Below are 13,352 nucleotides of genomic sequence, written 5' to 3'. Positions count from 1 at the left end.
TATTTTTAGTAGAGATGGGGGTTTCATCATGTTGGCCAGGCTGGTCTTGAACTCCTAACCTCGGGTGATCCACCCACCTTGGCCTCCCAAAGTGCAGGGATTACAGGCGTGATCTACTGTGCCCCGCCGGTTTGTTTATTTTCTTAGTCCATTCTTTCCTCTCTTGGTTTATAAGTTAGGACCGTGTTTGTAATTTGTATTGGTTTGTCTTGAAATTTTACTAAGCACACTTAACAAAGCCTAAAATTAATCCATCTTTCTTCTGGACAGCTCGAGAATCTTGGAAAACTTTAAATCCAGTTATTTCTCTTGCACTATATGCGTTATTTTTGCTCAATATTTTAGTTATCTCTCTTTAATCCCATACATTTTATATTATTGCTATCTACAGTATTTCTTTATATTATCTTACATATTTTCCCACTTTTTTTTGCTTATCATTCCTTTTTGCATCTCAGATCTTCTTCCTGGGGTGAGCTTTCTTTCTCTTGAGATGCATCTTTCAGAATTTCCCTATAGTGAAAGTTGGTTGATCATAAAGTTTCCATTTTTTTTTTTTTTTTGAAAATGTCTTTATGACCCGGGTGTGGTGGCTCACACCTGTAATCCCCGTACTTTGGGAGGTCAAGGCAGGCAGATCACCTGAGGTCAGGAGTTTGAGATCAGCCTGGCCAACATGGTGAAACCTTATTTGTACTGAAAATGCAAACATTAGCTGGGCGTGGTGGTGCACACCTGTAGTCCCACCCTCAGGAGGCTAAGGCAGGAGATTTGCTTGAACCTGAGAGGCAGAGGTTGCTGTGAGCCAAGATCATACCATTGCACTCCAGCCTGTGCGACAGAGTGAGGCTCTCTCAGGGAAAAAAAAAAAGTTTGTGTAATCAAAAATTTTTCAAAGGATGGGTACCTTGTTTTGGAACAGTTGACCATGTTCTCTAGAGTGCCATCCTACCGTAAACATGGATACATTTCAACAAAAGTCCTTTTTTTTTTTTTCTTTGGCATACTGAAGTTTTACTAAAATGTGACTAGGTGTGGGTTTATTACTCTTTTTCTCCCTTACATTTTTACTTCCTTTTGCTTGGTATTAGTTGTGTTTCCTATATTTGTAGATTCATGTCTTTTATCCATTTTGTAAAATTTCCATTAGTACATCACATATGGCCTCTGTTTCTCCTTTCTGTTCTTTCCTTCAGAGATGCTGAGTACACGTAGTTGGAAACTTCATTCTATCCTTCTCTCTTAATATCTTCTCATATTTTCTCCTTGTTTCTCTGTGTTACATTCTCAGTTAGTTCTTCATGTTTAATTTCCAGTTTTCTAATTCTCTCTTCAATTGTGTCTAATTCATTTAACCCTTCCTTTGAGGTTTTGTTTGTTTGTTTTGGTTTTTTTTTTTTTTTTTTTTGAGACAAAGTCTTGCTCTGTGGCCCAGGCTGGAGTGCAGTAGCATGATCTCAGCTCACTGCAACCTCCGCCTCCTGGGTTCAAGCAATTCTGCTTCAGCCTCCCAAGTAGCTGGGATTACAAGCATGCACCACCACGCCCAGCTAATTTTTGTATTTTTAGTAGAGATAGAGTTTCACTGTGTTGGCCAGGCTGGTCTCAAACTCCTGAGCTCAGGTGATCCGCTTGCCTCGGCCTCCCAAAGTAGTGGAATTTCCAGTGTGAGCCACCATGCCTGGGCCATCCTCTGAGTTTTTTATTTTAATTATTATATTTGTCATATCTGGAAGTTCTGTTTGGTTCTTCAACATATCTGCTTGGTATATTGCGAATCTGATAAATTCAGTACTTTGGGGTGTAAATAATTTTTTATCTAAGGAAGAGAAACTTTGGTTAAACTTATTTACTTTCCCACATCAACAATCATGGATTATTATGTCATGATTATGAGTGGCAAAGTCTTATATTGCCTCAATAACATTATTGAGTGCTATGGCATTCTATAGAGAACTTCAATCTTTGGTCATAGCATTAAGAGCTCTTGGTTTCATAGCCTCATGAACCCTCTTTGAAATAACCTATCTAAATCATTTTTTGTTGTTTCTGCTGACTCTTATTTATGGCATGAACTCATATGTATATTTTATTCACATCAGATTGGTAATGTGCCAACATTGCAACAAGATTTGAAGGAGGTACATCTCACACAATAGCATGCTTATGAACCACAAAAGGATCATGAACCCATATTCACTGGAATTAATTCAAACAATTCTTAGATCCCAAGAGCTTAAAGTGAGAAGGTTTTCCTCCAAAGAGAATTTGTGTTTATACCTACTGAGAGTCAAAGATATTACTAATGTGGGAGTCTCAATTTATTCTCCCTAACCTTGCAGTGGTCTCAAGGCTTAGTATTCTGATACTAGGTCTGATATAGGTATTTGATTCCCCATGTCCTTATTTTTCTTTCACAAATTAGAATTCAACTTATTGCTTTTTGTTATTCCTCTGCTTCTGGAAAATTCTCTCTCTCTCTTTTTTTTTTTTTTTTTTTTTGAGATGGACTCTCACTTTGTTGCTCAGCCTGGAGTGCAGTGGCTCAATCTTGGCTCACTGCAGCCTCCACCTTCCAGGTTCAAGCAATTCTCGTGCCTCAGCCTCCTGAGTAGCTGGGATTATAGGCGCCCACCACTAGGCCCAGCTAATTCTTGTATGTTTAGTAGAGAGAGGGTTTCACCACGTTGGCCAGGCTGGTCTCGAACTCCTGACCTCAGGTGATCTGCCCGCCTTGGCCTCCCAAAGTGCTGGGATTATAGGCATGGGCCACCTTGCCTAGCTGAAAATTCTCTTACATTCTACTGAGCCCAAAAATGCATTAAAAAGTACTTTTGTTGAAATATATCTATTTTTACAGTAGGATAGCACTTCAGAGAACATGGTCAACCATTCCAAAACAAGGTACCCATCCTTTGAAAATTTTTTTTTTTTTTTCTGAGACGGAGTCTTACTCTGTCGCCCAGGCGGGAGTGCAATGGCACGATCTCCACTCACTGCAACCTCTGCCTCTCTGGTTCAAGTGATTCTCCTGCCTCAGCCTCCTGAGTAGCTGGGACTGCAGGTGTGCACCTCCACCACACCTGGCTGACTTTTGTATATTTAGTAAAGATGAGGTTTCACCATGTTGGCTAGGCTGATCTCAAACTCCTGACCTCAAGTGATCTGCCCACGTTGGTCTCCCGAAGAGCTGGGATTACAGACATGAGCCACCCCGCCTGGCCTTTTTTTTTTTTTTTTTTTTTTTTAAAGACAGGGTCTTGCTGTGTCACCCAGACTGGAATGCAGTTGTTCAGTCATTGCTCACTGCAGCCTCAACCTCCCAGGTTTAAACAATCCTCCCGCTTTTGCCTGTTGAGTAGCTGAGACTACAGGTGTGTGCCACCGTGCCTGGCTAATTTTTTTATTTTTATTTTGTAGAGATGGGGGTCTCTCTATGTTGCCCCAAGCTTGGTTATAAACTTTAAAACAATTAGTCTAAAATTCATTCTTACACATTATTTAAAAAGCCAAATAGTTATAAAGCAACCCCCAACCATTATTCAGTTTCCCCCTCCCCAGAGACAATCCTTTTTACCTGTTCTAGCTTATTGGTATGCCATTTTCTTCAGTATTTCTAAATAATACATTTCTTTTCTTTTCTTTTTTTTTTTTTTTTTTTGAGATGGAGTCTTGCTCTGTCACCCAGGCTGGAGTGCAGTGGCACAATCTCTGCTCACTGCAACTTCTGCCTCCCAGGTTCAAGCAGTTCTTTGCCTCAGCCTCCCCAGTAGCTGGGATTACAGGAGCCCAGCACTACGCCCAGCTAATTTTTTTTTGTATTTTTAGTAGAGATGGGGTTTCACCATCTTGGCCAGGCTGGTCTTGAACTCCTGACCTTGTGATCCTCCCACCTTGGCCTTCCAAAGTGCTGGGATTACAAGCGTGAGCCACTGCGATTGGCGATAATACATTTCTTAAATTATTTCTTTTCTATTTCAGGCAATTATACATTTCTTAAATTATTTCTTTTTTATTTCAGGCATAATATATTGACTCCTCACTATGGAGAATGAGGATTTATCATTCCTCCCTCTCCCCTTTGTCTCTGCCACATGTGAACCTTGCCCATCCTCCAGTTGTCCCAATACCATTATATTGTAACTTTAGTAAGATTAATATTCAGTGTAAAAACTATTTAGAGATGAACTATATAGTAATAAATGATTATCTTTCTGTTTCTGCCTGACCTATTGTTTTCCACCGAGGTAGAGTTCATAATTGCCTTTTTTTTTTCTGGCTTAGTTTTCTTTTAAGTTGTCACTAATTCAATACCCACTTCATGACTAATTGTCTGAATCTCCCCTTCGTATCTTCAGAAGCATCCAGTATTCTATCAGTTCATATCTTAGAGAAGTCCCTCCCTGAACCCTCCAATCCCTTGAAGTCTGGGCTGCTGGTACTTCAGGCAGAGGCACAACTGGAATTGTGAACTCTCCCTTCCCCACCATTCTGGGGATTCCCTTTACCTTTCCCTTGTGGTCAGTGTCCTGTTTTCTACATCCTATGGCTTTTCATTTCTAGGTATGTTTCTATGTTTGGGTGAGGCATATCTGCCAGTGGCTTCGAGACATGACTTCCTTCTGAAGCATAGAAGCAACTTACATTCACATAATCTCATTTTTTCCTAGTTTGGCTTGTAAAGAGTAGAGATCTATTCGGAGTCTAAACCAAAGGAGTAACTCAGGATTGTGATTTGAGGAAGGCTTTTTCTTGGGAACGTAAGTTAATAAAGTCTAGGATGTCACTTGTGGGCAACTTAATTTGATACCAGCAGTCTGATTTAGTGGAAAGGGTAGAGGGCTTGGCAACAGAAAACTCATTTAAATTTCCCAGTTTTGACACTTGCTAGCCAGGGAATTTGAGTCCTGTAATCTCAGGAGCCTCTGTTTCTTTAATCTGTCCCGTGAGGTTGGTGATAATGAAACACACACCACCCACCACAGGGCCAGCTGTGAGGCTCAAACAGAAAAGCCTTTTGTAAACTCTCAAATGCTACATAAATAATCTCTCTCTTTTTTTTTTTAACCCAAAAAACGGTGGTGTCATTTTTAAAGAGATAAAGCTTAGAAAATTTAAGAGAGTGAGTAATTAGTATGTCCCTTAAGGTATCTCTTTAACATACAGGATCCTAATTCGATAGTCAGGAACTTTGGAGCCATATTGCTTTTGCCTGTGTCTGGATTCTGATAACATTTTGTCCTAACAGTGTGACCTTGGGGAAATTAATTCCACTTCTTTGTACCTCCATTTCCTCTTCTGTAAAATAACAGTAAGGACGGTAAGAGTAGTATTCCACCCCACAGAATTAGATTAAAGGGGCTGACATTTGTAAAGTGCTTGGAGCTGTGCCCAGCACATATAAGTGCTATGTGAGCATTTTATAAATCCATAAATAGCCATGGTCTTAACCGTGCTCCCAAACAAGGGTCTGAGAGCATCAGTTCAAGTCTCTGATGATTGCTCAGAATGCCAAGACTTACCGGTATTGATTATTACCTTAGAGTCCTGACTCTCATAGGGTAATATATTGGGACAGATAGGTTTTCTCTCTAAATATCATGGAGTTTGCCAATTTTGCTGTTTTTTAACCTTCCCCCTCAACTATGGTAGACGAAGAAAAGACTCTAGTGCCAGAAAAATGCCACTTTTCCCCTTAGGCTTCTATATAGATTTCTTAACATGAGGGGCTGGAAACAGCCATCTAAGAAAGATGTTATGTATTTATTTTTTTCCCTCCAGAAGTCAGACAGAAAACTAAATCGTTTTCTTGACCTGCTAAACAATAGATTTTTACTTCACATTATTGTACCAGATACTTGAGCAGTTCTCAGAAGAAAGGGAATAAGAAAAAGTCCAGAGAAAGCAGCACCATCTGGCTGAGGACAGTTCAGAGCAAGTGGGAGCTGGGCTGGAGGCTGGGCACTGAGCAAGACCCATGCAGAGTGACCCTTCGCCACCGTGGGAAACCCAGGGATGGGAGGGCAGCCGCGGGTGGACTGGGATTGTCTGGGGAGAGCTGGCCACCCTCAGTAGAGGGGGCGAGGGAAGCACCTGGTTGAGTGGGGATCACAGCAGCCGCTCTCTTCTCAGCCACCTGCTCCATGTGGCAGAGTACTCGGGGCAGCCAGGAGGGCCGCCTTGTTGCAGCTGCCTTCCACCATGAAACACAAGAGGAAAGCAAATGCCTCCTAAGTGGCAGTCAGTGCTTCAGCAGCCCTTCCACCCTGCACCCCACCCCACGTCCCACCCCTGGAGTGTCTCAACTGGGCAGTACTCTTTGAATGCTTCTCCTGTCACCCATCCAGGGTATTAGGACGTGGGGTGGGGTGCCTAAAAGAAAGCGAGTGGTTGTGGAGACGAGAACAACTGGAAGCCACATTGTAGAGAAGGCAGTGCGGCTATAAACCCCACAGTGAGCCCCTTCCTAAGTGCCTCCTCCCCAAACAGAAGTTCCTGCAAGGCCTCCTGTAGTCACCTGTTAGACTGCAGAACCAGGGAGGCACTCCATTTGTCAGTGTGAGTTGCTCGGAAAGAAATACCCAATATCAATCAAAGTTGTTGGCTTATTATTACTCTTTATTATTACTTTGTTATTTTTTATTATTACTACTTTAATTGTCGTACAGATGGAGGGTCCTTTCCACCTGAGCGTATATATTTTCTCTACTTTGTGCTCTCATTTACACTTCTTCTTGTGCACATGTACGTACATCTCACACACACACACACACACACATACACACACAAGTACATAGACCTTAAAGCTTCATTTATGCTTACATACACATACCGTACACATACACAAATCCATTTGGCTAACTTTTAAATTCCTCAGTGCTGTCACTTTTGTTGAAATAAATTAGTAGAGTGGCTAGGTGTATACTCCCCACAGCAAGCCAGTGAACTAATGTGCAGGGAATGATTAAATGTATACAGGGGCATGGGGAGCCAACTCCTCTTCAATAGGGGTGTGAAATTAGGATGGGAAGGCTCCTCTCCCAGGTGCCTTGCCTTTATTTAAAGACTTAAGAGCTCGGGAGATGTCTTCAATAGGAATTAGGATATCTGAGTCTTTCTGGAATAGTGTGGAAAGCTGAACTGTGCTTAGGAACTCTGCAAGGTCTTTTTGATCCTTAAAGGTTCTGATATAAAAACCTATCCAGGTTTTTATAAAAGTAGTGAAGTGTTTTCAGTTTTTTATTAATCTCTTCATACCCTTAAATAACCTTTCCCCTTTTGAATAGTAATTGTTAAAAAATAAATAAAAAAACAACAAAAATTTTTTTCTCATTGTTTTATTCTTCAAACCAGGCATCCTCTTAATGCAAGGATTCAAATATCTCTATTAGGGTCATAATAGTCAGCAATTTCTATTTAATGAGCTCAGCAAAGTCCCTTTACAAAGAGATGCAGGCTTTAAATTGCCAGTTATTTCTTTTCCTGCAATTCCTAGGAATCCAATTAAGTAAGACTGAGTATGATCTATAATGTGATATATCTGTCTACAGAAAGCCCAGGCCTAGGCAATAAAACAGATCTTTGAGCTCCAGCTCAAAATTAAGATTAAAAGAAAAAAGAAAAGAAAGAAAGAAAACACAGCTTAAATGATTCAAAGCTTTATAAATGTGGAAACTGTATCCATTTCCTCTAATGTGAAGTAAGAAATAGCTTGGAGACTATACTGAAAATCATTAAAGTTACTTATTCCAAATATAGCTACTAATTAAAATCTCTCCTTTGGACCAGGACCACAGGTGGTCTTTACAAAATAAATTCAAGAGGTTTTAGTTTGCTAAATCTGTGACTAAAGAATCAAATGTGTGGCCAGGCGCTGTGGCTCATGCCTGTAATCCCAGCATTTTGGGAGGCCGAGGCAGGCAGATCACCTGAGGTCAGGAGTTCGAGATCAGTCTGACCCACATGACGAAACCGTCTCTATTAAAAATACAAAAATTAGATGGGCGTGGTGGCACACGCCTGTAATCCCAGCTTCTCAGGGGGCTGAGGCAGGAGGATCACTTGAACCCAGGAGGTGGAGGTTGCAGTGAGTCGAGATTGCACCGCTGCACTCCAGCCTGGGTGACAATAGCAAGACTCCATCTCAAAATAAAAAAGATTCAAGTATATATAACCACTGCCAAAATAAAGAGGAGATAGTATGAAATCATGCAGAGAACATGCTTTATATCAAAACATAGTATTTTTTTCAGGTTTTAAAAATTTCATTGGCCACAATTTATAACAAAGTATTAAATACCATATTTTCATTTATTATTATTATTATTATTTTAGATGGAATTGTGTGCTGTCACCCAGGCTAGAGTGCAGTGGTGCTGTCTTGGCTCACCACAACCTCCGCCTTCTGAGTTCAACCAATTCTCATGCCTCAGCCTCCCGAGTAGTTGGGATTACAGGCATGTGCCACCACGCCTGGCTAATTTTTGTATTTTTGGTAGAGACAGGATTTCACCATGTTGGCCACGCTGAGCTAGAACTCGTGACCTCAGGTGATCCATCCATCTTGGCCTCCCAAAGTGCTGGGATTATAGGTGTGAGCCACCGCACCCAGGCTAAATACTATGTTTTTAATAATAAATCAGTGGATGTATTTTAAGTCATAATTTAATATTCTGATTTAGAGACAGAGTTCAGCAATAATATCGTACTTTTGCCATGTAGTTTTAAATACATCAAAGCTTCTCAGGATGCTGGTAGCGGTGGTTTAAATCTTATTCCGTACCAGCTTTGCAGGCCACATGGTGTTTTGCTGATAAAAGAGGAGGAAAGTGTGGCTCGTGAGGAGCAAATGTCAAGTCAGGAATTAACTCAAGACACAGCCTGCCTTTCTACTAAAAATATGCTATTTCAAATATGTTTTTGCAGTTTCCTCCATGTAATGTAGTTGTGTTAGCCATTTATTGGTCAGAAATTAACCTCTAAAAGTTAACAGTTGGGCCCTGAATTCTCAGCCAAGTCTAGTCTAAGAAGCAGCATATTCTTGAACAAGTTATTGATTAACTCCAGATAATTAAACCAAAAAGACTTTTCTAGGGCCAGGGATAGTGGCTCATGCCTGTAATTCTAGCACTCTGGGGGGCTGAGGAGGGAGGATCACTTGAGGCCAGGAGTTCAAGATCAGCCTGGCAAGATAGTGAGACCCTACCTCTACAAAAAAAAAAAAAATTACCCAGGCAAGGTGGCATGCGCTTGTGGTCCCAGTTGCTCAGGAGTCTGAGATGGGAGGATTGTTTGAGCCCAGGATGTTGAGACTGCAGTAGGCCATGATCATGCCACTGCACTCCAGCCTGGGTGACAGAGTAAGAACCTGTCTCAAAAACACAAAAAACAAAAACTCTCCCTAGACATCTGTCAGAAGAGCTCAAAAGCCTAGAGAGAAAGATGAGCCAGGGAGCTGGCCGGAGATAAAAGGCCAGCTTTGTCTCTGGTTTCCCAAAGACTATTCAAGAATTGGGGGGTGAATTCTTGGAGCCTCCTGGGGTAGAAGAAGGAAACTAGGGTTGAACACCAATAGGCATTCTGCCGAGCATTTCATCTAAGCCCCCTTCCATTTTGCAGGGGAAGGCTGATAACCTGGCCCAGCTGGTGCAGGTCTGCAGGGCATGGGGTAGGATGGAATGTTGTCAAGAGCTTCTTTCCTAGAGCTGTGGATGGATAGGCACATAGGGGAAAGCAAAGTAGAGAGGGCCAATAAATGGGAAAAAACCGTTCTACATAGTCAGAGCAACGGGAGCCTGAAGTGGGTATGAGAGCCCAAATTTGCGGTCAAGACATAAGAGGATGAGGGAGAACAGATCTAGGAACTTCCACTGGTCAGGGCCACGATGGCTCCCTGTGCTGGCAGCCATGATTGGGCTGCTTCACTGGAGACATGCTGCATACATCAGCCTTCAACTTTGAGGGCCACAGGTGGGGAGGGCACTAACACATCTCCTTCCTGCGTTTGGCTGGAGGACAGTGGCCTCCTTGAATTTCGGCCCATTCCTAAACCGAAGGCAGTTCCCGACAGTAGTTCCTTCCTGCCTCTCCCCTTCCTAAGAGGGCCGGCCGTGGCGCTGACCGTGGTGCTGACCGTGGTGCTGAAGGTGATCTGAGATTGATTTCAGAGATTTAGGGAGTACTTCCTGTGTGCTAGCACTATTTCTAAGTGCTCTACATGGGTTAACTCATTTCATGTTCATATCAACTCTGTGAGAGAGGTGCTATTATTGTCCCCATTGACAGATAAGGAAAGTGGAATACAGAGAGGTTAACAAACTTGCCCAAAGTCACACAGCTAATAAGTGAGGAAGCCAGGCAGTCCATATCCCAGAGCAGCACTTTTGATCACCACATTTGCTAATGAAGGTTATTGACAGAGCCACACAAAACCTGCTGGATTTTCACTTGTCCAATATCATCCTAGCAGAAGTGAGCCAAGGTTCCCCATCTCAAATTGCCAGGCAAGTTGCTGTAGGGTGGCATCTTGGAGAGTCAGACACCGTGTAGACTGGTTGGGTACAAGCAAAAGTGGGCAGCCCACCTACTCCATCTGGACAGCCACCACACCCTAATGTAATGACTTGTTTCATACCTGCTTCCCTGGTAGGCTCTTGGCTTTGTGAAGAGGGTGCCATCGTATCTCCCATTGCTTACCAGGGTGCCCAAGACATAGTCATAGTAGGTATTCAGCAAATATTTTATGAATAAATGGGTTACATGTGATCAGTACATGGTAGCTGTTATTAATTTGCTATTATTTCAACATTGATAGAAGTACCATGTTGTAGAAATTATAGTCCCTTTTTATTTTATATTTGTCATGCCCCACTTTGAGAGTTACATAGAGTTCAGAGTGCATCTTAGTCTCATAGAGATGCATGTGTGGAGACAGAAATGAAAGAACTGAATTCATGAGTTGAGCGATTTGAATGCCTAAATACCTGTATGACTGAATTTTTGTTATATGTTAGATTTGGGATCTTACACTATATTTAAGATTTAAGATCTTGTAGTATCTCAGGAAGGTAGTTCCACTGATATGAAAATAACTGAACTGTCTCTTTTAGAGGAAGTATAAGCATTCCATGTTAACAGAACTTGCCGTGGCAGTTAGAAAATATTACAGTCAAATTTCTAGTTTTGGAGCTGAGTTTATTGCCTGTTTGTTGTTTGATCTTATTCAAATCATGTTTTTGTTGTGTTGTGTTAATATATATAAGATTTCTATGTCTGCCCTGTTAGCTGTTTTCGTGTGTGTGTGTGTGTGTGTGTGTGTGTGTGTGTGTGTGTGTGTTTAAACAACACTCCACAGCTGAGCTCTTGGAGGACCAGGCCTATTTTGACAGCTCCCCTTAGTCCGTGTATCACCAAGCTCGTTCTCTGCCAATATGTTTCACGTGATTTTGTGGACATGTGTAGCACGCCTGTGCAACTTGCAAACACCCATACATTATTACAATAATAATTGGGTTTTGATGCAACTGGAACTCAGTACTACCAAGCTGCCAGCATTTCCTTTTGGCTACCAGTACTAGGCAGGAAAATTATAGTCTAACTGTCTTCCTGTTTATTGATAAACAAAGTGGCCAGCCCAGCAATGGAGCCTGATTAGCAGTTTGCACCCTTTGTGAAAGGATAAACAGAACCCTACTGTTTTCTGTGTTTGACTGCAATTTGCATCTTTAAAGAGGTTGAACTGCCCTGAGATTCATGTTCAACTTGAGTGCCTGGATATTCTTTGATATGTTACATGTCAGCCTCCTTGTTTTCCTCTCCTTCATCTTGAAACAATATTTGCCAGCGTTTCTCTGTTCCCATCTGGCTTACCATAAGCTTCCCCATAGTCACCTATCTAAAGAAGGAGGGAGGGGAGAGGCAGGAGAAGAAATATGTGTCTGTTTCACTGCGCTCAAATTTTACATTCCCAGAAGGCCCTTTAATGTCATCTCAATTCAATTTTTTGAAGAGAGAGTAATATAAGAATGAAGACCCAAAGACAAAAGAGAATCTGCTTACTGCTGTCTTTGGCCCACATGATCATGTTTGGGCTCGTTCCCCCTCCATCATCTTCACTCACTCAGCAAAATGTGCCTTCCCCCTTTGTAAAGTGAAATGTGGTATTAGCCGCCTACCTCAAGTTTGGTGAGTGTTCTATTCTGAAATTTATTCTAACCTAGTTAGATTCTTAAACTAAATGGTAACAGAGCGACTCGTTGGCTCCCTCTGTAATTATTTTCCAATGAAAGAAATGAAGATCATTTTAATTTGAATTTGCATGATGTAAAAGAGAGTATTAATACACGTAAACATCCATTAATCTGTTTAAACAAACTTTCCCCGTAATCCTTGCCGTATGTAAACAACATTTGTTCTGCCTTAGAGATATTGCATGATTGGACCCACGAGACTGCAGTTATCCTACTGCACAGTTTCCTTTTATAACTTCAAAAGAAATGTTATATATTTATTGGAGGTTGTGGGGTGTTAAGTGTAGTTAGACATAAATTGTACCTCAGCTATTTTGTTAATGCCAATAGGGATTAAATTAGATTTTTATAGCTGCTGTAGAAGTCTATTTGGTAGTTAACAAGTGGGATTTTTAAATCCTGGGAAACATAATCCTATTATAAAACAGGCAGCTGAATTAACATAACCCAGGAAGGGACTCTTCGTGGATTAGCATTTTTTTTTGACAATAACAAAGAAAATCATCAAATTGTATGGGGATATTACATGCTTTTCTCAAAAGTAAGAACAGTGAATTGGGAAAAGGAAATGAGAAATGGGCAAACATGCTATTACTTAGAGGCCGTTTCTTTTTAAGGGAAAGACAATGGAGGCTGGGCCATAAAGCTGAATAAATGTCTGCTGTTTTCTGTGAAGACAGTAATGCTTTTTCAGTTATTGTTAAACTCTTGAATCTGAGAATTATAGAGCTGGAAAGAACTTGGAATTTATTTAATTTTTATAGTCCTATTCAAAGATTAACTTCAAACACTTCAGAAAGATGGATATATACTCATACATATAAATATACTCACGTATATTGCATGATGTACACACATTCACACACACACACACACACACACACTTAATAGTGTATGAGTGACCTTTTTATTTTTGAAGAAGAGCCTTCCTTAAGTCTTAGCAATTGGTTTTCACATGCTGGTGAGGGTGATTATTAGAGCTTGCAGGACTTGCCAATTTTCATTTGCACGGGTATCATCTTAGCAGATAATCACATGGGCATCAATCACTGGCATATCATTGTGTTAGATAATTGCATGGGCATCAATCACGTGTGTTATCTG

General features: G+C 41.1%; 1 protein-coding gene and 2 pseudogenes across 6 annotated transcripts in view; 1 reads left to right on the top strand and 2 right to left on the bottom strand.

Annotated features, from left to right (window-relative positions):
• Window positions 1-13,352, top strand: part of LOC105477862 (citramalyl-CoA lyase) — a 313,469-nt gene that overhangs the window by 171,016 nt on the left and 129,101 nt on the right. The window lies entirely within an intron of this gene.
• LOC112426035 (small nucleolar RNA SNORA25) lies at window positions 1,906-2,026 on the bottom strand (annotated as a pseudogene).
• Window positions 2,097-2,183, bottom strand: LOC112426042 (small nucleolar RNA U13; annotated as a pseudogene).

Source organism: Macaca nemestrina, chromosome 16 (assembly GCF_043159975.1).
Source record: "Macaca nemestrina isolate mMacNem1 chromosome 16, mMacNem.hap1, whole genome shotgun sequence".
Classification (NCBI taxonomy): Eukaryota; Metazoa; Chordata; class Mammalia; order Primates; family Cercopithecidae; genus Macaca; species Macaca nemestrina.
The sequence above is the reverse complement of the archived record's forward strand: the minus strand, read 5'-3'. Positions and strand labels throughout refer to the sequence as shown.